The sequence below is a fragment of the Corvus moneduloides genome, chromosome 4, assembly GCF_009650955.1.
Source record: "Corvus moneduloides isolate bCorMon1 chromosome 4, bCorMon1.pri, whole genome shotgun sequence".
NCBI lineage: Eukaryota > Metazoa > Chordata > Aves > Passeriformes > Corvidae > Corvus > Corvus moneduloides.
Window position 1 is genome coordinate 49,692,096 of NC_045479.1, and position 23,594 is coordinate 49,715,689.

The following is a 23,594-nucleotide window of genomic DNA, read 5'->3' on the forward strand; positions in this document are numbered from 1 at the left end:
TAAGTAGAAAATTGGAAGGAAAAAGTTGTAATAAAAAACTAAATGATTTTGGCATGATACATGTTTCTTTATATGTTCAGTGGTATATACATTGAAACCACTGGACATACAATAGCCGTCTAGATGCAGAAGGGAAAATGGAAAGTGTAAATTAAAATTGCCAAAGTGCTGCATGTAATAACCATCTTTTCTTATTTTTATTATGAGTAGAAAGAGGTCTTTATGCAGCAAAAAGGAATAACATTGGTATATTTTACCTTTGAATTTAAATTCAGAGGAAGTGACAGAGGACTTGAAGCAGATTGTCTGTTATATGCCCTGTTCTAAAATGACAGGTGATTGTTCCCCAAGTTGCTGTAAGGTTTTCTCTTCTGTTTTATTCAGAGTAATCCTCTTTTACCTAAAAATCAGCGTGTACCAAATGCCTGTGAACCTTCAGTTATTTCTGTAAATGGGGTGCAGTTTCGCAGAGACAGTTTCAAAATTTCACAGATTACCCAAGACAGAAAGCTCCTAGAAGCTCCTGGATTAAACCTTCTGGTGGTGCTTTAATTCTGGATCACACTATATATTAATAAAAGCAATTGAATCCCCAGCTTGCAAATGGCTTATTTACTTCTACTTTTTCCGTAAAGGAGAGTTTTGTGGGGTTTTGTGGCTCTGTGTCAGGTGCAAAATCTCTGGTTAGCTCTTTCTGGAGTCACTGTTCCTACAACACTGGAAGATATTTCACGCTCCAAGTCAGAGTCCTACCGTACCTGATTCTGGTGCAATTTGACCAATTCAAGAACTGTAAGGTCTTTCAAATCAAAGGAGCCAAATATGGATAAACATCCTGGTGAGAACATAGTCCCTTCTTCCAAGCCACATGTTGAGATATGAAGGTCTCACTGTAATCTACTGGTGTCTCAGTATTTTGTGTGTATGAAGTGAGTATACTTACCAAGCAGAGATGAAGGGTCTTGGGTATCTGATCAAGAGCATAAATCAAAATAACTTCCTATTCTATCTTTGTTATTTGTCACGACAAATAACAAGTGTATTGGTCAGCCAGACCTCAAACCTGTCAGACACAGAGAGTTACATTTTACTAATGTTTCCTTGGTGTGGTGCTATGTTTGTAACACAGAATTATGTAGGGTGTCATGGTGCAGGGTTCTTCGTGGAAGCTCTGGACTCTGCTTTCTCAGCAACTGCTTGGTTTCACCCTCCATCCAAATGCAGGGACAAGTGAGGGAAAGGCTGCTAATGTACTAAGCATAACCAACAGTAGAGACCTGAAATCAGTGCTTACATTATTTGACTTGAGTTTGGTAAATAGTTAAATGTGTGCAAGGACTTTAGTGAAATAAATATGATGTTTCTTCCACCTCTTCCACTGTTTTTGTCTTTTTAGATAATAATCTCATGAGAACATAGATTTTGTGACACATATGTGCACAATGACCAAGTATTATTGTAACTTGGACTCGATGATCTCAGAGGCTGTTCCAACCTAATTCCAACCTGATAAAGATAGCATATCATGTAAATAAGAAAAAAATTCTCAAATCAAAATTTAGTTCTTGTTACCCATTAAGTTACTTTGATATGGTAATACAAATATGGAGGAGGTGGAAGATTTCACTGTAAATTCTAGATATTAAGGCACAGTGAAAAAGGTCTTTTCCCAAAATTTCTTTAAAAGAGTTTGTTTTTTAGTATTTTCAAAAGGGAAAATAAGAAGAATTGCATTATACTTGAAGTACACTCTGTGTAAAGGAGAAAAGAGAAAGGAAAGCAATAGTAAGAGACACAGAGAGAAGGAGAGAAAAGGAGATAAGTAAGGAAGAAAGAGTGAAAGAATAAAGGATTGAGAAGAAAGAGAGAGAAAGAAGACAGAAAGAAAATGAAAAAAATCAACAAAGTTAAAAAGTCAAACCAGTCCATCTGTCTGTCTACCAGGAGTGTCGGAAATCATAATTTATAAGAAAAAAGAATGGATGACTACTGTGTATATAAGCCCTCTCATCTTGAAAGTGTAATATTTATATTTCTCTCTTTCAGGAATCTTAATTACTTGAACTTAAACACTCTAGAATTTCTCTTGACTGTATAAATCTGAGATGATTTCCGTCTTCTGACAACAGAATAACAGGCACAGCATATTCATTCAAAAGAATAAAAATAAAAACAGCCCTCATGACCAAATATGTTGTTTAAATACTCCAAGGTGCTCTAGCTGTACAAGTTACATATGGGATTAATAATAAATAGTACAGAAAGCAATTTACTTTTCACAAGATTTTGTAATTCTTATTTTTCATGTCAAAATCTTCATTGTTCAAGATTGTCTTCCATAACATAAATTTATTTGAATGTTTTGTCTTAGCAGATACACAAGATAGTCTGTATTTAAAAGGCTGCAGATATCCCAGCAATATCTGCCATATCAGACTACTTCTACTTGTATATTATGTTTATTTCCTGGGTGTTAGCAGACCAAGCGTCTGACACTGTCATTCTCTGAGATTTCATATCACTTCTCACCACCATTCCAGTTACTTTTGACAATGTTTCATGATTTAGTCCTAGGCAAGTATCATAGAATGAGAAATGCGCTGAAGGGATAAAGGACATTCCCTTGATGTAGTATGCTACAATAAATAAAAATAATTAATAGCAATTATATATTCTTAATTGAAAAAAAATCTCTATAAGGCAGTTCAGTTTGTCTGCAACATAATTAAACCATCTCACTTGTAATAAAAAACATTAAAAATTCTAAACAGTTTATTAATATTTGAACAAGTAAAGCAAATTGACATTTGATTCTCGAAAGCCTTGGGATAAAATGCCTGATAAGATTCAGTTGAGAAACTTGATAACCACAGGGTTAGAAATGCAGTACTGCCATGGATTAAAGTTTGCTTTAAAAAATGAAAGGCAAGAATGGGAATAAATTTTGAGTATTTGGTGAAATGAGGCTACTTAGTAGTACTTCTAAGATCAGAACTAATACCTGCACTCTTCATTACAGCTGGGAATAATCTAGAGGAGGATATGAATGCTGACACTTGTTGACCATCCCTGTTATCATCTATTTTACACAGCCAAATATGTCTTTTTTATTCTGGAAGTTGTGTTTCTTCTCTTTTCTCCTCTACAAGCCTTTCTTTGGTGGGCAGGAATTACCACTTACCATCAGCTGTACATCACAACTGGGTTCATCCTTATGAGGCCTCAGCACAATTCCATTATGGAGTGTTAATCAGCAGTATTAACTCTGGGTCATTAGCAAATGCAATTCTGAAACACCTCACAGTACTGGCAACAGTAATTCTTTAGATTTTTGGTAAGAATATGAGAGAACCAACTAATGAAAAAAATACTGCAGGAAAATACTAAGCATGCACAAATTAATGGTAAAATAGATATTCTTTATAGAATTTCTGTAACTACTGTCAGGTCTAAATTTTTTTTTTTTGTCAAAAGAGAAAAAAATTATAGGAGAAAAATATTAGATTAAGGACAATGAAAAAGTCTTAGGTTGGGGGAGGAAATTTTCACAGAACAGATATTCCCTCCTAGGCTGACCCTGTGAAGTACAGGGAAAGGGCAATAAATTTTAAGTATCTCAACAAATAGAAATTCTCATAGGTTTGAGTAGACCCAACCATATTAAAGTCTTTGTGTTCTAATCTATGGGGAATATAAGAATATCACCTTTGGAAACAGTAATAAAAGAGCTGTTTCTGTATTGCAGATGAGTGTGAACAGAAACCAGTAATTCCTCCTATTTGCACATGTATCTTAACAACACATCTTCACACACTGCTATGATACCATGAGGTCTTCCAGGTAAGTCAGAAGAAAGGATTCTAATGGATAAAAATTGTTAATTTATCTTAGCATTGTCATATATTAGAAAAGCTGCTCCTAGAAGTGATGATTTATGTTAGCACAGGACTCTAGCGAGGAAAAAGAAGCTTGTCCAACTTTGAACATTCCAAAATTCAGATAAGACAAATAATAGAAAATATTAACAAATCTTATAATTTAATTTTCCCCTCTTGGTCCTGGTCATGATTTCTAAAAGTTTCCTCTCAACAGGATTTCATAGGGAGTGTAGTTGGTGTTGAGTTGCTTATGTAGGTGCACAGAATTGAAACCTTCCTTTTTTCATTCATTGTGAAGCTTTATGGAAAAGCTCTTTCTGCATCCAGGCATTCTTAAATTGGGCTGTGCATCCACAAAAGAGCTTCACCTGCAAATGGATAGCATGCCTTTCTTTTTGTATAATGTGCCACTCACTCTAAATTTGTTATCACCACCAGACCCACATGGCTTTCTTTTACTTGCATGATTTCCTCTAAAATTGTTGTGTTGTGCTAGCAGGAAGTGTCCTTCAGTTTATATTAGTGTTCACTTTTGTATGAAACAGAGGGTGTTCTGAAGTGAGTATAGTTCTGCCATCAGTTTCTGGAGATGTGACTTGCACAGAGCTGTGAAAACTGAGGAACTTAGAGAGGACTGTGTATATGATGGATATTTAACAATTAAGAATCTTAAGCTGGAAGTGGAGAAACTGGGAAGAGAAACAGATCATTGAGAGGATAAATGAGCGTTAGGGATTTATCAAAGAAACGTGGCTAATTTTAAAGGTGGAAAATGAGAAGCAGCAAGGAGGTCAATGGAAGAGAGCTGAGAACCACCTACAGAGAGGAAGAAGAGGAACTGGAAAAAGATAAGTGAGATGTAAAGAGATAAAGTGAATGGCAAGAGAAATGTCCAGCATGAAGAAAACTCTGCTGAGTCCCAAACTTTGGTTGGCAGAGCACATCAAATCACAGAAAGGTGAGTGGACAACAGTGAGGAGGAACAGCCCAGCAAATGGAGACGTATTGGAAAATACACATTTTTACATGCACTCTTTCTTTTATTTATCTCCCATAAATATGAAAACAGTAAAGAGCATATGCTTCCACTCAATTTTTGAGTTCAGTCCTCTAAGGCCATTCAGCCCCCTCAGTGTTCTAAAGACATGTCAGTCATGAAGGGCTTTGAAAAATAAGTATTTTGTTTCATTTTGTAGAAAATGGTGATTATTAAAGGTGTTTGAAAAAAGTTTAAACAATTTTAACTTAGCAAAAAAGTGTGAATGAGCATATTTGAAATGTCCTCATACTTTGGGACAACACTGTAGTATGTGTGGCTAGTTAAAGCAAGATACTTATATTCAACAGATAAGAAACATGTAAGTGTGCCACTCTGCTGTCTAGAAGTTTCAACCTCCATCACAAATGACATGTACTCAGCACAGTAAAAATAAGTATGGCTGTGAGCAACTCTAAGCCTCACAGATAAAGAGACAATAAAAAAATGTGCTTACTGGTAAAGCTATTACTTGCGCTTACTAAGAGAAAGGTGTGTGAGTCAGTGCAGTGATTAAGCCAGGTTTGAGCACAAGTATTTTTCTCTATACCTAAGCTGAAATGCACTGGACAACCAGGGTGAGGTATAGACAGTGCTGAGCTCTGGAAGTGTGCTCTTTCCAAGGTTTTGTAATTGGGGGCCTTTTTCTATTTTCACTACTACAACTACTTTTTTGAGTCTTTGACCCCTGGAAGGGTGGGAAGGGCATATGAGCCCTTAAAGTCAAGTGCAATTGGGTCATAACTTTTTGTTTTCCAATTTTTCCTTCCTCTTCCTTGTTATACCATCTTTACAGCAGAAAACTGTTCCTCCTCCTTCAATTTGCCTGTTATACTTAGCAAATAATTTTAAATCATTCTTCATTCCATTATGTAAATGAAATTAAAAATATAGCAAATTGAATTGGAATTTGAATAGTGATGCTAGAGGAACTTCCATCTACATCAAGAGAATCAGAATTATTTTTATTTAAGAATAATTTTTACCTTTCAGATCCTTACCTTGAGTAATTTATACAGTGCTGGCCTCTATATCTTTGTAAAGATTTAATTGCTCTTCAGGGGAGCAGTGTAGAGCAATTATACAAATGATACCAGATATCAACAATTTAAGTTATAAGGAAAGACTGAGAAAGTTGAGCATATTCTCAGTGGAAAAGAAGAGATTTCATGTAACCCAATTGAAGTTTTAAAAATTTTGAAGAAGACTGATAAAATTGATCCAAGCAGGCTCTTTACACTTGCAAGACCACAGAAGTTATAAGACAAGATCTAAAAATTAGAAAGTTGGGAACAAGAAAAGAAATGCTAAGGCATAACTATTTTACACAGAAGGATTAGAAGTGTATGGAATAAATTACTATAAAGGGCCCCTGAAGCAAGAAGCATCATGGAATTCAAGAGGGAATGAGATGAATTTCTAAACAAAAGGAGCAGATAGAGGGGTGGCAGAGAAAATATTAAAATAAAAATAAGGGAGACAATAAGGAAGAAGCAAGGAGAGCATAAGAGCCTTTTCCTCTTATTTCTCTGGTTCTTATTGCTGATACTTCTCATTGGAAATTCATTTACTATTATCTAAAACAATGCAGCAAACCTGTAGTAGAAGTCAGTCAGTCTTTTTTCAGAGATTATTTTAAACATTTTTATGTAATTACGGGGGTTCCTGGACTTTGGACCTTGTCATCTTTGATCATAACTTGAAAATGAACCAGTTATTGACTACAGTCTACTTAATCATATTGCACAACTATGTACCAAGGAACCACCTGTCAATGAGACATGGTGGTACAAACTGATCAGATCTTTTCCCTCCCAGAATTCCAGCTACTGCTGGCAAGTGCAATTTACTGAAGTACCCAGCACCCTTTTCCTGGGATATTGGTCTGCTTAGGAGCTGGAGTTCTCAGACCTGTCTTTTACTAATAGACATAGCAAATGCAGCAACATTTTCTCTAGTGGAGAGTCCAATTTATGACATTCCAGTTTCCAATCACGGCTACACATTTCACACCCCACATGATAATTTACCATATTCCCAGGAAGCAGCAGCAGAAATCTGAGGTTATTTTACAGATTCTGACTATATATGTTGTTTTAATTTTCCTGTGACTGTGCAAACCAATAAGAAATAGCAAAGGCTCTGAAGTTCTACATACTCAGGAAGACATGATTCCATTGATTTACTTTCAGACAGGTGTACTCAGAATGACAGCTTTAATTACACAGGAATGAATGGCTGAAAAGCTCACACGCACCTAAGAAAGCTTCTTGAGTTTCATTGTTGACTGATACCCATGTCCACTTTTGAATCCTAATTATTTCTCAACAATATTAAATATTTAAAACCTAATTATTGCTCAGTTGCTCCATTCACTTCTAGTCTCCTCTACCTGTTTATAATTTTTATATATCATGCACGTTATCATGTCAGGAAAAACCCAGCATGTGAACAATAACACATTGAAATCCTAGAGTTTGCCTAATTAATTGCCTTATAGCTTTCAGAAATGCACCAAAAATGACAAAAAGCTTGGTTTATATGGTAAATAGTAATAATATCATCTCTTTTGTTTCCTTGGGAAGTGGGGGATGTTTGAAAGGATTAGGCACTTTCAACTTGTAGCTTGAATTTTTTCTTGAAGAAAATGTACAATTTTTTTCCTCTGCATTTTAAACATTAATTTCCAAGGTATCAACGGCTAATTATTCAGCCGTTACTTTAATGTTTCAGATAGGGAATAAGTAGCCTTGGGGAGAAGAGATTCGGCTTTTAAAGTCTAGCTATAGTAAATGATTATTACTAGAAGATATCCACTGCATATAGTCATTACTATTTCTTTTTCTGTTCAAAGATGGAAAGCAGAGTGGCAAAATTAAATTTCATTTAAAAAAAATAAAAATAAACCTGCCAAATCTAGATGTTGCCTAATAGCCCTGTGACCATAGTTGTGGTTCTGGAGTACAAAAGGATTTACTGCCATCAGCTGTCAACCCCACCTCATGTTGGCCACAGTGGAAAGGGAAATTCATTTGCTCTTTCCTACCTGTGTTACACTTCAGAGTCTTTCTTGACCCACCATCTCTGGTGAAATCATTGACTACTAGCTGGACAGCAGGCAGCAGCACAGCTTAATGCCCTCATCAAAGGCCTTGGAATCTCATCAGTCACACCCTAATGGCAAGTTCTCTAGGGCCAGGGGTACCAGAGTGAATTGCAAGTAATGAAAACTGAATATCTCAAAGAAAAATTAACATTTTCATGTGCTTATAGCATTGATTACAGCCTCCCACAAAAGTAAGCCATCCAGGTGGTCCTTTGTAACATATGTCTGTTACAAAACTGTTAAATGAGAAGTAACACACATCTAAATTCTGTCCAACAACAATCCTATTGGATTGTTTCCATATGAGAAAAGGAATGTCAAATGACAGTGACAACAGCCCTCACTAGGAAATGGAATAATTTTTTTCAAACCTTGTAATGGACAGCTCATGTCTTCTCTCCACTGCTCACTCAGAAAGAGAAAACAGCAGGGACCATGGCCCAGCTGCAGGTCCTTGGTCAAGCTGTGCCCCCTAATTATATTCCCACTACATAGTTTCTGGATCTCATCTGACGTCACTGAATGTCATAGGCATAAGACATGCTGATTGCCTGGGGGAGTGCCTTCCTTCCTCATTTCAAAGTTCATTAAATACTGTGAATGCTTCTCTGCAGCCTGGCTGACTGGCAGGCTTTTAGTTCAAAAGAGATTACTAGTTTTCACACCTTCCTATGTGTGATTAGAATAAGTGGGTCTTTGGAGATTACAAAGACTTTTGGGTTGTGTTGGAGGACTCTAGCATGGGGAAGAAGCTAGTCATATTATAAGGTTTTTCATACTCTCTTTTTGGGGTAGTCTCTGACCTGTGGTTGTCCTAAGGAAGTGTCTGGAGATGATACTTGAGAAAGTGCTAGGTGGCAAAAGTCAAAAGTGTACAATGCCTTGAGTGACAGCAGGCCACAATTTAAGTCTGTGAACTGGGCCTACTACAGCAGGTACTACCATAAAACCAAGATTACTTAAATCTTTTCCTGGAATACTCCTGTGTATTCCATTTTGATATATGGTTTCCAACTTATGTCAGCATTCATTATTGTGTCACCACAAACTTGCTTGAGGTATTTTGGTTAAATATGCATAGAAGAAAGCAAGCATTATAACTTTTACTAATTAAATATATTGGTAAAATCATATCTATATCTGGTTTATAACAACTGTGTTCCTTACATTTAGCTTACTAATACAGACATAGCCTTGGAGTTTGGGATAGGTGTTCCAACAGAGGAAAAATCTCTGTTCAGAAATCTTTTCAAATTTGGACAAGGATTTTTAGGTCAGGCCTGGAGCCTGCTTTTCTCTTCTGCTAGACCTTATGGCATGTTGATCATAGAACCATAAAATTGTTTAGATAGGGACAAGACCTTTTAAGACCAACAAGTCCCACCATAAACCTAATATTGCCAAGTCCACCACTAAACTATGTCCCTAAATACTACATCTACAAGATGTTTAAATAGCCCTGGGGATTATGACTCTACCACTTCCCTGGGCAGCCTGTTCCAATGCTTGGCAACTCTTTCTGTGAAGAATTTTTTCCTAATATCCAATCTAAATCTCCCTGGTGCAACTTGAGGCAATTTTCTCTTGCCCTACCACTTGTTACTTGGGAGCAGAGAGCTGACACCCACCTTGCTATAACCTCCTCTCAGGCAGTTGTAGAGAGAGGTGAGGTCTCCTCCTATTATTCAGGCTAAGCAACATGTTTCTTGTAGCGAGGTGCCCAAAACTGAACACATAATTCAACGTCCAGCCTCACTAGTGCTGAATACAGAGCGACAACCATTTCCCTAGTCCTGCTGTTCACACAATTTCTGACACAATCTACAATGCCATTGGTCTTCCTGGCCACCTGGGCACACTCTGGCTCATGTTCAGCTGGCTGTTGACCAGCACCCCGAGGTCCTTCTCCAACAGGCAGCTTTCCAACTACTCATCTCCCAGCTTGTGGCTCTGCATGTGGTTGTTGTGACCCAAGTGCAGGACCTATACTTTGCCTTATTGGACCTCATACAGCTGACCTCAATCCATCAATCCAGTCAGTCCAGATCCCTTGAGAGCCTTCCTGCCCTTCAGCAGATCAACACTTCCACCAGCTTGGTGTCATCTACAAACTGACTCAGCATCCGTTTGCTCCCCGTGTCCAGATCATTAATAAAGATCTTAAACAGGACTGGCCCCAATATGGAGTCCTGGAGAGCACCACTGGTAACCAGCCATCATCTGTACTTAACTCTGTTCATCACCATCTCTGCACATTTTAGTAGATATGTGCCCTTAACTCATCTTGGGTTTCAGCTTGTGGGGCTAGTGAAGACTCTTTTCATTGGAGCAGATGTTGCAATGGTGCAATGGTGTTCCTGTTGCAACAGGAAGGTGGCTGGATGTTTGTAACCTTCCTGTGATCCCCAGACACAGGAAGCAGCTTGCAAGGGGTCACCAAAGGACAAGTAAAAGCAGTGGGAAGGATCTTACACCAGAAAACAGGACAAGACTGTTCCCCTCACTGCTCCTCAGTCCAACCTGCCCAAAATTAGATTCATACATCTAAAACTTGAATAGAAATATTTTTTTGCCTTTTCTTTTCCTGTATTTTAACATCCATTCCCTCTCCCATTATAACCACTTATTAAATTGTGTAAGTGTCCAAATTACCATAATTTAACCAGCAGAGCACTAATCTAGTCTGAGAATCAACACATTGGTACATGTTGGTCTGCGTCTCTTTAATTACCTGAGGAGGAAAGTAATGATACTAAAAATGTAGAAGAAGTTGACTTTTTAGGAGTACTGGTTCTCCAATCTATTGTTAAGCAGCACATGCAAGTGTTTAGTGTATGCTGAGACTAATTTTCAATACGCAGTTTCCCTTGGGATATTTATATTCTTCCAATAAGCATAGAACTGTCCATCAAAAGTAACTTTATATACCCACACAGCACACACACACACACACACACACACACGCAATCACTGCCACAAACTTTTTGGGGTTTCTCCTCTAAAAATCTGCAAATATGAGTAACATTTTCTCTGCACAATGTCCTGTTAAAGTAGGTGGGTGTTCATTTCAATAGACGATTGTAACAGAAGTACTCATTGTTTTATTTCCTTTTTTTTTCTGCTTTTCACTTTTGCAAACAGTTAAGTTAAAAATCCCCTTTCTGAGAGGTAGAAACTATTAATGCAAAGGGGGAAAAATCATTTCATAAGAGATACTTTGGAGTCCAGCCTATTTTGGTTTTCTTACTCAAATCATTTACTTCTAATTAGATAAGAGAACAAAAAAAAATTCCAAAGGGGAAAATACATTTTTTTCCCTACAAATTGCTTCCATCATTTCTGAACTCTGCTAAGCATTTTTAATAGATATGTGCCCTTAGCTCATCTTTTGCATGCTAACAATTTAATCTGAATACCAATATAGACACAAAATAAACGATTGTTTCCTGCCAGAGGTATCTGCAGAAGAAATCTTGGAGTAAAACATTGTCTTTGCAGCTCATTGTGTCTCTAATTAGACTGGAAGGAGGCAGAAGCTTGCTGGTGTCAGTCTGTGTTTAGCATGCCCTGGAGCTTCAAGCTCCTGTGGGTATCAAAGTGCACTAATTAAATGAGGGGTCCACAATACCGCGCTAAACATCAGAGTGAGAGAAAGAGTCCAGTGTCCTCAGTGCCTTTGAGAATCCATGGCCCACGCTAATTACCCATTGTTGAATTGACTTCCCATTCTACAAGGAATGAATGGTGCCTCTCTCCCCCCCTTTCCCCGTCCTCCCCCTGCCTCTTCCCCCCCACCCCCCCCCCCGCCCTTAGATTTTACCATCTTTGCTTTGGCCGCCTAATTAATCTTATGGAAATCTCCCGAAGCCAGATTCCAGCAAGGTTGCCCCGATGTTTATAATTTGATTTGTGATGATAAAAGTGAAGACACCCGGTGATGGAACAGTGTCATTTCCAGCACTCTTGAGAATCGAAGAGGCTATCAATCTTTCCCACGTGCATGGCAAACTGATATCCTAGAAAATTAACTTCAATTAATAACAGAAATCCCCAGACGCTCAGGGAAGTAGAGACGCTTTGAAAGAGAACCTTCAAAGATGTCTCTGGATTGTCTTTTATATGTAGACTCTTCTTTTTATATAGAAGAGATTCTCAATAAGGGAACGTGTGGTGAAGGGGGGAGTTCCCCCTCTTCCCTTTTAATCTGAGCAAGATGAGGTAACATTTTATATTTAGTTTAGGAAGAAGTTAACCAAAGGTCTATAGGTTAAATCTGTTTTTATTTCCTCTCTGTAGATAGGATTGGATAGAATGGGTTATGCTACACATATTACTGAACAAAATAAATGTAAAATAAAAACGCTTTTACCATTATGCTCCTCCCGCCAAAAAAAAAAAAAAGTGCTGGAAAGTTAGGGGTTGGACTGCTTTCATTGCCAGTCTTCTTTGCCTTGAAAGGTTTTGTGATCTATGCTGAATGTTCTATAGGGAAAAAAAGACTTGTTCAGATATTACATGTTCTAATAACTGCAATGACACAGATAGTAAAGACTCGTATAAAAGCCAGTCTCATTTCTGTGAAACTGTGCAACACATTAATTTTACTCTACAAATAATCTACCATGTCTACATTTGTGAGTGGCATTTCTATATTGCTATTATTTGGAATAGTTGATTAGACAACACAACTTCAGTTTAATACTAGCAAAATATAAATATATGTAACATTTCCCCACCTGTGATATCAAGAAACTCCTTACTAAACAAACAAACAAGCAAACTTTAAACCATCATCCAGCAATAATTTCTGGTTTGGTTTAGAGCGTTTTTTGCATATGTCATAGACAACAAATTAAAAATTCTGATTAACAATTACTTTGAGGTGATGCATAAGCAAAGCTTACTACCCAGTATCTTACCTAAAGTTTATCTTCCAAGTAAGTTTCAAGGTAGCTTGAAACAAAGCTAAGGTACAGTCTTAGCTTAGCAGCAAGAATGGGTTAAGTTTATTGCATTTCAGGTTCTTGTTATAATCGCAGTCACGTGAACGAATTCATGTTGTGCCATTTCTTGCTCTCATTACAACCTTTGTTACGAGAATGAGGTATTAGAGTTTTAATGCCTCATATATTCTGTGAATTATGTTAGTGTGCTGTACTACTTTGACCTTTTAAGTATTCTGTAATTTGATTGGTTGGTAATTCTAGTCGTTTTCCTGTTGACAGCCTCAATAACCTTTCAGACAAAAGTGGAATGGCAATCCAATCAAAATACAGAATATTTGATAGTACAAAATATATGGTATAAAGGATAGCTATAATTCTTTGGGAGAAGACAAAATTTTAATTCTTCTGGTGCTTAAAAATTGGGAAATAAATAGAAAACAGAACCTATGATGCATTCCAAGGCTAAATCTTAGGCTAACACGTGAAAGTGATAAGATGGGGTTTTTTAAACTTACTTTGTGATAACTTTTGATATCTTCTTGGCTAACTCTACTTGATAGATACATGACTAAAAATTTTTACTGTATATTTAATATTGCCATATCATAAGAAATTTTATTAAATGAAAGTTTTATTTTAGGTTTTCAGTCCTTAGATCTATTTTGAATATTTTTATCAAATTTTGAAATCAGTAAATAAGTATACACTAAGAGGGAGCACCTGAATATCTTTTCAAGGTTATTAGTGGTAAAACTAATCCATATACCATATGCTTGGTGTACAAAGTACCATGAAAACATTAAAAAGTTGATGTCTGTTATTATTTAGTACTATCATCTGCCATTAACATTTGACAATTGGAGAAGGTTATCTATTAGTCAGAAACTGCCATTTGGGTCTGGGGTTTTTTATGTAAAAATAACCCTCAATGATAAACAATACTAATTAGAATGAATACGCCCTTACTACACTTTCCACTGAATGAAAAAGAGAAAGCAAATTAATTTCACAGAATCTAGTAAACTTTAAACCAAAAAAACCTCAGTTCTTTTCTCCAAATGAATTATTCCTCTGAATCCCAAATTAATTTTTCCCTGAAATCCTTCCTTATTAAAAAGAATTAGGTGTTTTTTTAATCATCTGTAATTACTTTTTTTTTTTTTTTTTTTTAACTTGGGAGCTTGGGGTGTTTTGGTTTTTTGTTTTGTTTAGGGGTTTGTTGGTTGGTTGGTTTTTTAGGGTGGTTTTTTTTTTTTTTAACCTTTCATGAAATTTTTATGGAGAACCTACACAAACAGTACAAAACCTTCCAAAAGGTTTCTGATTTAATATTCTTTAAAATGTCTCCAGATGCTATACCAAACCCAGCTTGATATAATTTGGGGCTGACTTGCTGTAACTATACCTATAAGTAGATACAGTTTGCCTTTTCATTTTGCTATTTCAAGTACAGGTTTTTTTTGCTTAGCAGTTGTAGCTGGGTTTCAGTTTTTTCCATGGACTCTGTATGAGGGTTGAAGTGGCATACAGTCATACCGACTCTTCAGGGAATTCTTTCTTTCTCAATGAAGGAAATAAAAGAATGGATGCTTCCCTTTTTCATAAGGCCACTTACCAGGTATATTTAGAGAAGGAAGGATCCTTTCAAGATTCATACATGAATGAGGTAGAAATTTCCAGCCAGCTGAATTTTTGTACTCTTCTACTTGACAAAGAAGAACCTAGGTCAACTCCAGGGACCACAGGTTAAAAATTTTAGGAATCTTAAAAGGTATACTATTGTTTTTTACTGTGCACTTCTACGAAGAGACAGACTGCAGATACACCACATTCAGCATATCCCCTTAGTATGATGTGGCAGATTTCACACAGAATAATATGAAGCCAATCATCACACAAAATAAGACACATACACAAGCTGTTTGGTAAACTTTCAGTCCTAGTTTTGTGGAGTTGTTGGGAAGCTTCTGAATTATAAGCAGAAATGTCAGTTATAGAAAATAATGTTCCATACCATATTCTCAGTCTGTAAATGCAATGGCTTCTAGCAGCCTCTGGAATTTTAAAAGCCTGATCAATATTTTCTGGCATACTAATGTGACTAAGTGGCAGACAAATTATATTCTATTACCATGTGATGCAAACACAAGGCCCAAAGTACACCTGGGCCTAGAGTGAGCCCGAAACCCATCTGTAAACAACCAGGTGAAAAGTGTTTTGTGATTTTCAATTGAAGCTGCATTTACATGAGTGTAATGGTTTTCTGTAAAAGTCTGTAAGTCTCTCCCACTGATGTAGGTGTTTCCTTGGAAGGACTTAGCAGAGTTGTCATCATGCAGGTGTGTACACCCTGGATTATTTGAGATATTCAAGGCCGGTAAAAGTCACAAAAATTTTAATGGCAGGGTGGGATTCCTTGCCTCGATGAAGACTCTGAATTATGGTGTTCACAGAAAGATGATCTTGTGTGAGCTTGATAGATGTCTGATATTACAATCAATGGATTCAAGAGAACAGTTCAGCTCCCCAAATGGGGTTTTAGGGTGGGTAGAGTGTCTAATAGGCTTTACTGATTATTTTGGCTAGGAACTCATCTCAGGTTCCAACACAGGTTTCACACACTGTTTCAGATACTTATTTTGGGACTGACATTGGCAATGGTTTTATATTTACACCTAGGACCAGTTTTGCAAGAATGGAAGGAGTAATGGGGCTTCCATCACTTTTTCTTATCATTGGTGCTTTCCCATAATGATTACACTTTGACTTTCTTTCACTGATGAATTAGACTGTTGTTTATCAGTATACGAATCTTCATACATGGGCCATTTATTCTAATCTGAATATGTTCATGTTATTGCATAATTTAATACAGAAAGTTTAAAGAGTATTCTAAGAATATGGACATCAAATGACTTCCCTCAAAAAAGTATAAGACATGATCTTTATGAAGATACCAACATATTCAATGACTATGTTTTTTAGTATTGATGGAATTGATTCTTTCTTCTAATCTAAAACGTGAATTTTCATGCCCAAATGCAGTGGTTTCACCATTTTGCCAGCAGGAGGTCACCTCCACTGGAATTAAGGCTGTTTAATAAACTGAAAATTAAATAAAATGGAATAATGTGTTGTAGTAAAAAGCTTTATATTCAGTAAGATAACCACTGTACTGCATGTACTCCTTCTTAAATGGCTTGTTCCTGTCCTCTGGAGGTCACCTGCAAGTAGCCTAGCAATAATATTTTAAACTTCATGCTTTGTTCCCTTAATAGCTACCAATTTACGTATTTCTCTGTGCTGGTATGTGATAATGCAAATCAATTCCATGTAAGTAGTGGGAAACTGGCAAGAAAGTCTGGATCGATCTTTCTCCTCAAAACTGACTGTTGAAAGAAGGACTTAGAGTCAAGTCCAGAAGTTTAGAAGTCTGTGAAGGCAGAAGGCTCAGAGCGGAGAAAGTGACCAACAAGACCAGATGATTCAAGCCTATTTCCTCTGACAGAGCTGTTTGCTTCATTCCTTTCTCATTTGAATTAGGAATCACTCCACCAGAGTAATTGAAGTTATACTAAAAAAAAAAAAAATCAGATTTGACCTTTCAATTAGCTTCAAATCGGGCCCTAAATTATGTAATTTATTGGTCTAGGGAAATGATCACCTGTCTTTTCATTAACATATCCGAAGGATAGTAATGCCTCATATTACAGTTCAAGGAAAGAAGAAAGAAAACAAAAACAAAACCATGAATATTCTACATTTATTAGGAATCAGGACCTCAGTTCTGATCTTAGTTTCAGATAATAATATGAAAGTCAGAGGCTTTATACTCAGATAGCTCAAATGAAAGATGAAGTTCCTAGACATAAGCAAGTTACCTAAGGGTACTATATTCCTGTGTACCCCCTAACCTATGGTAACTACAAAAGTTCATACAACTGGTCCATTCATGCATCATTACTCCCTTTGACTCACTTCCTGAAGGTCCTATTGGCTAAACTGCATCATTCATAGCTGTGCTGAGGTACACAAGTAGGTTCCACAACACAGTCAGGAAGACCTCATTCTGTAAGCTTGTTGCTTTCCAAGGCATTTTCGTCCATATACAGAAAGCACCTTTGTATTTAAAACCGTCATGTACTCAGAGAAGCCACCCAGCAGCTCCATACATAGCACATTCTTCTCTGCCTTTCGGCAGTGAGAGAAAAACCTGAGCCTGTGGGACTAGAAAGACTTGTCCCAGCCTCTTCCACTACTCTCCTCTTAATCCTGTGCACACAGGAACTGTTCCATTGGGAACAGCTGTGATTCATTATGTTGTGAGACTATGGACAACTGAAAACTGGTCGATATTTCTCATTTGTCCCCACATTCACAATGCAGGAGGAGAGAAGAAAGTCTCATCAAAAGTTAACACATAAAATCTCAGTAAAGTTGGTTAAATTTCTCTTCCGTCTACCCACACATAGCAGCACAGAAGTGCCACAATGTCAGAAGTCACACACCATTTTAAAAATAAAGGAGTACACGAGTCATGACAGCTGTGACAGACATTTTCACTTGTACTGATGAAGAATTAAAAGGTTGAAAATGTGGGGGTTTGAGTGTTTAATTCATATCCTTTTTTTTTTTCATAGTGCTTTTTCAAGGTATTTAATACTCTAGAAAATGTACTGCCCAGAGAGTGTTCAAACTGGAATACAGAGCACCCTCACACACCTCACAAATAACTGCTTTCTTGACAGGACACATGAGAATATAATCAGAGATAATGCCTATAGGAGGAGAAATAAGCTGAATTTTGTTAAAGAAACAATAATTTTGGTTAGAACTTCTGATGGCAATCCTTGAAGTATCACTTTCAGGGAAAGTATTCCAAAATCAAAGATCACAGATGTTACAAGTTCGGGTGCTTCTCATGGTCTCCAGGCATACTCATTCCTGTTTGCATCGCAATATCTATGATCCTTAAGCTCCAGTGCATGCAAATACAATTCTTTTCAAAATCAGATAATTCAGTGACCTTATTTTGATTGTTACTTTCATAGACTCCTGTATTTGAAGCAGCTTGACATTTTTTACTGCTTACCCAATTTCTGATTCTCCATTGCAGTCCCAAATGAATCATGTTGAAGGGAAGTATTAGCTTTGTCTTCTGTCAGGAAAAATCTCGTCTCATTGCAGCTGTAAATGAGATCAGATCTGGCAAAACAAAATCAGTTGGCAAGACCATTTTACCTGTTAGGATTGAAAAAAAAAAAGAATAAAATAGGTAAATCCATACCATAAGGTCATCTCCAAGGTTTGCTGGATACTATACGGAGTCTATAAATGAGTCATGCTGAGCCAGCTGTATATTGCATGTTACATTCAGAACACCAAGATAATAAGGTTAAAACAGTCTGGTTAATTCTGATTTGGGTTGGAATTTAGAAAGTGATAAACTACCACTTTTATCTTCAGGCAATCCTTGATAAAACCTTTATTACATAAGCAAACAAAGCAGTTAAAAATTCTCAAAAGAGCATTAGCTGTACAAGCTGGCAGGAAGAAGAATTATACATGTTTTATTCCTTTCCTTATGTAGAGTTCCTAAAAGTTCCTCTTTTGTGGAAAATCTGAGGTTTTAATTGGGATAGAATAAAATACTTAGAGAGTGACTTTGTCTTAAGATATTCTCGAGGTGAAAAAGGGCAAAAAGGATTTTCTGCTATCAAAATCAGTTTCACTGAAACAACTACTCTTTGGATTTTTTTTTCCATTGTACCATTTTGTAAGTTCAACCAGTATGCTGTAATATCTTGGAACAGGTTCGTGTGACCCATTCACTTTTCTAGTATTATCTTCCTGGTGAATACCTCCATCTCATATTCTCTTCATCTCATAATGTGCTATTTTGTATTTTTCTGCTTTGACTCACACCGATGCAAACTTATTTTTAGTTCATTTTACCAAATTTCGCAGACCCTATATTATTTTTCTGTCCTTACATTTACTTGCAACATCTTTTAATTTTGAGTCATTTTCAAATATGAAGTCTTATTGATGTCGTTTAGAAGAATGAAAGAATTAAACAGAATTAAATAACCTCTGTCTATAAAGTAAAGCTCCATGTCTATCACATGACTCCATACTTGTGCTAATGTGATTGAAGAGCTGTATCAAACCTCCTGCGTCTCAATTCCAAAATGGAGGAGTTGACAGGTCCAGATCACGCAAAGCAAATTCAGAACCAGGAGAGTAAGCAATGGACTTAAAAAATCCACTATTACTGTTTATTCAACACACTTTGGTGAAATACAGTCATTCCCTGCCCAAGCCCCAACCCACAAAGATTTTTACCTCCAGCCCAGCTAAGATGAATGAACCATGAGGCTTCCAAGGACAAGGGGGCAGTTTCAGAGAGCTGGTTGTTCATAGATGCAGCAATCGGCCCTCATCCATGTTCTAGACAAAGCAGCCTACCACAGAAGAAAGAATTAAATATGTGCCTGGTTTTGAGCTTAGTTACATTAATAATACATTATCACACTAGCAATTGTTGGCATTTGCTTTTCAGAAAACAAGGTTATTACACATGGCTTTAGAAAGAATTGAAAAGAGAAAAAAGTTTCATTCTGAGGCTGTAAATTGACTGCAAAATATTCAGCCAATAATCCGTCTTTATACACTATGGCTGTTTTACTTAACATACTGAGATAATAAATATCTTTAGCTCAACTTGATACAAACATGTCTTTCCGTTTGAAAACAAAAATTAATAAAGTAAATGAAAACTATCCCACAGAAGCACAGTGGTGTTTGAACATCAATTTGACAGGTACTATAATTTCCCTGTTTAGTGGTTCTGAATATCATACTGGAGTATACTGCTGCAACACTATAAGAATTCTCACAGAAGTCCTCTGAAAAAGAAAAGTTTTAGTACAAAGCAAAGATGGTATTGGAAGATGGACTCAGTCTGATGAATTGGAATGATGCTCCAAAACCATGACCTGGACTTGTTTCTGTTTAACACACATCTATTATTACTAAACCAGTAACAAGCAGGAAAGTTAATTCTGTAACAGATTCACTCTAAGCAGGGCTACGTCATCAACATACATTTGTATGTGAGTGACAAGAATCAAAACACGTTTGGTTCTAATCTATGCCTTCCTTACGATTTTATGTCTAGGGAAAAGATGAGAGAAGCATGCACTACAGTCTTTGCAGATCCCTCTGTAATAGAAGCCATGAATGCAAAAGATGACACACATTTTATTAATCTTCTTTCAACACCTTCTTTTATAATGTATTCAGAGTTTTGTTTTTCCATATTTAAATAGTAAAAAATGATTTGGGCAGTGAAGAAAGGCTGGGGGGGTGGTCTGCAAGCTTTTTATTCTTTCCACAGAGATTTTTCCTTCTCATTGTGCTTGATAGTGCCAAGAGAGAAACTCATATAAAGACATGAGCATTTGCTGTTTCTGCAGCATATCTCACTACAGAGGGAGTATGCCTTTGACTAAATTAATCTTCATCCTCAGAATACTCACCACTGATGGCTATCAAAATTTTCAGAGTCCAATATATACATATCTATATATATATATATGCATCCCATTTCTTATTACCAGAAATTTGTGCCTCATGTTAAACCTCATGTCTGAACTTGCCATAAAATGGAAAGTACAGTAACTCCACAGGCTTTGTGATTCTGTAAGAGCCAGGAAAAAGATGACAGCTTCTCTCCATCAGGGGTCTCTTATGGCAAAAGGCAGCAGGTCATGTTTTAGACAACACAGTTCCCTGTGAACACAACTAGTGATCTACTTTGCATGCTGGTGCTCTCCATCCTAAGACATAATTCAAAGATAAAAGTGCATCCTGATACTCACAGTCTCCTCCAGGAATCTTGCAAGTTATCTGAGAGATTCTGCTTTTCCCTTCAGAAATAAACGTCTCATTCTACAAGCAAAGGTTTGTAAACCCTGGAAACTGAGGTCTTATGGATCATAAAAGATTCATAAATTCATTCACAACAATCACATAAACAAAAGGGGGTTTTAAAAATGAAGTGTGCATACCTTTCAAATCAGCTGTGAATTGAACTCTGAAATAATGAACCCATTTTTTATACAAGTATGCATCCATAACTGAGTAATGTACACAGACATACACAAACCTATCAACTGCTTCAAGACTAAGAACAAAGGATAACAGAAATTTGGGATTTTTATCTCCTTTTAAAAAGCTAAAAGGGATCCTTGGAGACATATGAGCCATGTGCACTTAGATAGACCAATAGACCTGTTGTCTATACGTGTTGTATAATATTCCGAATGCTTTCTTTTTTTCTTGCAGGACTGGGACAAAAACACTGTTTAAAACAACACCAAACTTCGTTGAAATACAGAATATGATGGCAGTTGCAACTGATCATGCTTCTACATTTTTAAAATATAGGTCTTAGATATTAAAAAAAATGTTGGCTCAGATTAAAAGTAACAGTTTGGGATTTTCCCTCGTAAATTGTCTTTCTGAAACTGGCTAAACATTGCTAAGGACTGAAAGTTTTTAAAAATTCAATTTTTTGAATGACTTGTGGGAATAAGTTATGATTACCTATCACTTTTCCTTATAAAGTAGGCATATGGTAAAATTAATATGGTGCAAATGAAACCTGGCAAAATTTAGATTGAATTCTGAGGGAAACAAAAAGTCAATGAACATGGAGATCACCTTCTAGTATTTCAATCCCTTGTAAATTAATAATAAAACAGACATTTGGATAATTATATAGGAAGCATGCTTTTCTGTATGAACTTCACTTAAAATCAACAGTCACTGTAGAGCACCTTCCAAAGTCCTTAACCATGGACATGAAGGGAATATCCTTTTAAGAGACTGCAGTACTGTTCAAAGAGAAAAGAATACAACATCTCTGAATGAGCACTTGGTCATTGATAATAATATGAATTTTTAGACAGACAATGCCAGAAGAGAATCAGCTGAATCTATTCAACCTTTCTCAAGTAGTTCAAAGAGCAGAACTATTGTGAAATGTTCTTTTTCTTTCCCTCCTTCCCTGTTCCTCTTCACTCTCCCTCCCTCTTTTCGTATCTCTTTTCTATTCCTTCCTTCCTTCCTTCCTTCCTTCCTTCCTTCCTTCCTTCCTTCCTTCCTTCCTTCTTTGCTTTGAATGTAAAGAAAGATGCTGTGGCCTTGAAATGAAATATGGTAGGACTCAAGGGAGAATTCTGGCTTCATTTTAAAAGGCACATTTACATCAGTCTGGTGCACTTTGCTCTGACACCACTTGAAGTCCTGAACAGGAGTTGACTTTGAAATGTGGTTTAGAAATATTTTTCTACATTTTCAAGAATCAGGAAGGACTAGAACACAAAGCTGATCACATATCCTCTAGATATATGAAAAATATATTTATACTCTTATTCTCCTACTTTAATTTTACTTTAGGACACTAAATTCAGAAAAGAACTTCCCTGGAGCATTCAGGTGTTGGGAAAGCTTATGTGCACATTGTTACTCAGCCACAATGCTTTATCCAGAAGAAACATAATGCCAAATTTCTTGCAGACATTCTCCAGATTCTTGGACTGGTCTTTAGGGTCCTTTCATATCAGCACCAGGTTTGTAAGACTTTTCCTAAAGTAATCATTTCTCTGGAATAAGGACAAGCCACTACAGAGACATATCCCAATAGATAAATGGAGATTTTTGGGCCACAAATCATAAGACTTGCATCATATCAGGTTCACCTAATAACTTACTATTTAGAAGCAGAACAGAGCAAGAATAATTGCCTTATAATACTTAACAGTTAATACAAATAATATTCTACTACATCAAAGGTGGATTCATACAGCAGTTAAGTATACAAATGACTTCTAATAAAGTGGTAATTTTTCTGTACTGTATAAATACAATCATATTAAACTCAAATCAGTGAAATGCTAATTCACTTTTTAATGAGTTCCTTTACTATTTCAGATTTTTAAGCAACTTTCAACTGGTTTGGTTAAGTACAGTTAATAAGATGAAAAGAGTGGTTTTTAATTAACACAGACAAAATATTCCATTGTATATATGCTAGTTTTTAAGGCAACATAAGGTACAATTAGAATTCAGGTTTTATTCCGTTTCATCTGCTTGTGAGCTCTGAAATTTGAAAACAGCTACCTGAGGTTGTGGAGGAAAGGTATCTTATTCTCCTATCTGAAATCTGTGTTTCTGAGGAAAGCTCTTAGTTTTGCTTTTGGACATGACTGCAGTATTATTGGTCAAGACATGTTCTTCTTTCTAATCCATGAGAAAGCAAAATGACTGAAATTCTTAAGCCTGGTTATCCCACAAAACCCAAATGGGTCATTACAAACTTCTGTGGTGACTCTGACATTATACAAAGGGAAAGAAAATAATTTTTGAGGTCCCTTTAAGGCCTTTGTCCTAATTCATAGATACTCTGAAAAAAAATTGATTTCCCCAAAGCTTAGGAAAAAATAAGTTATACCCTTATGTACGTCTGCCTGTTTGCTGTCTGCAAGCCTGACTGAAAACCGGCCAGAATCAGCTGAAACCTTGAAGCTGATTTCAGTGCACCGTGTGATTATATGACCATT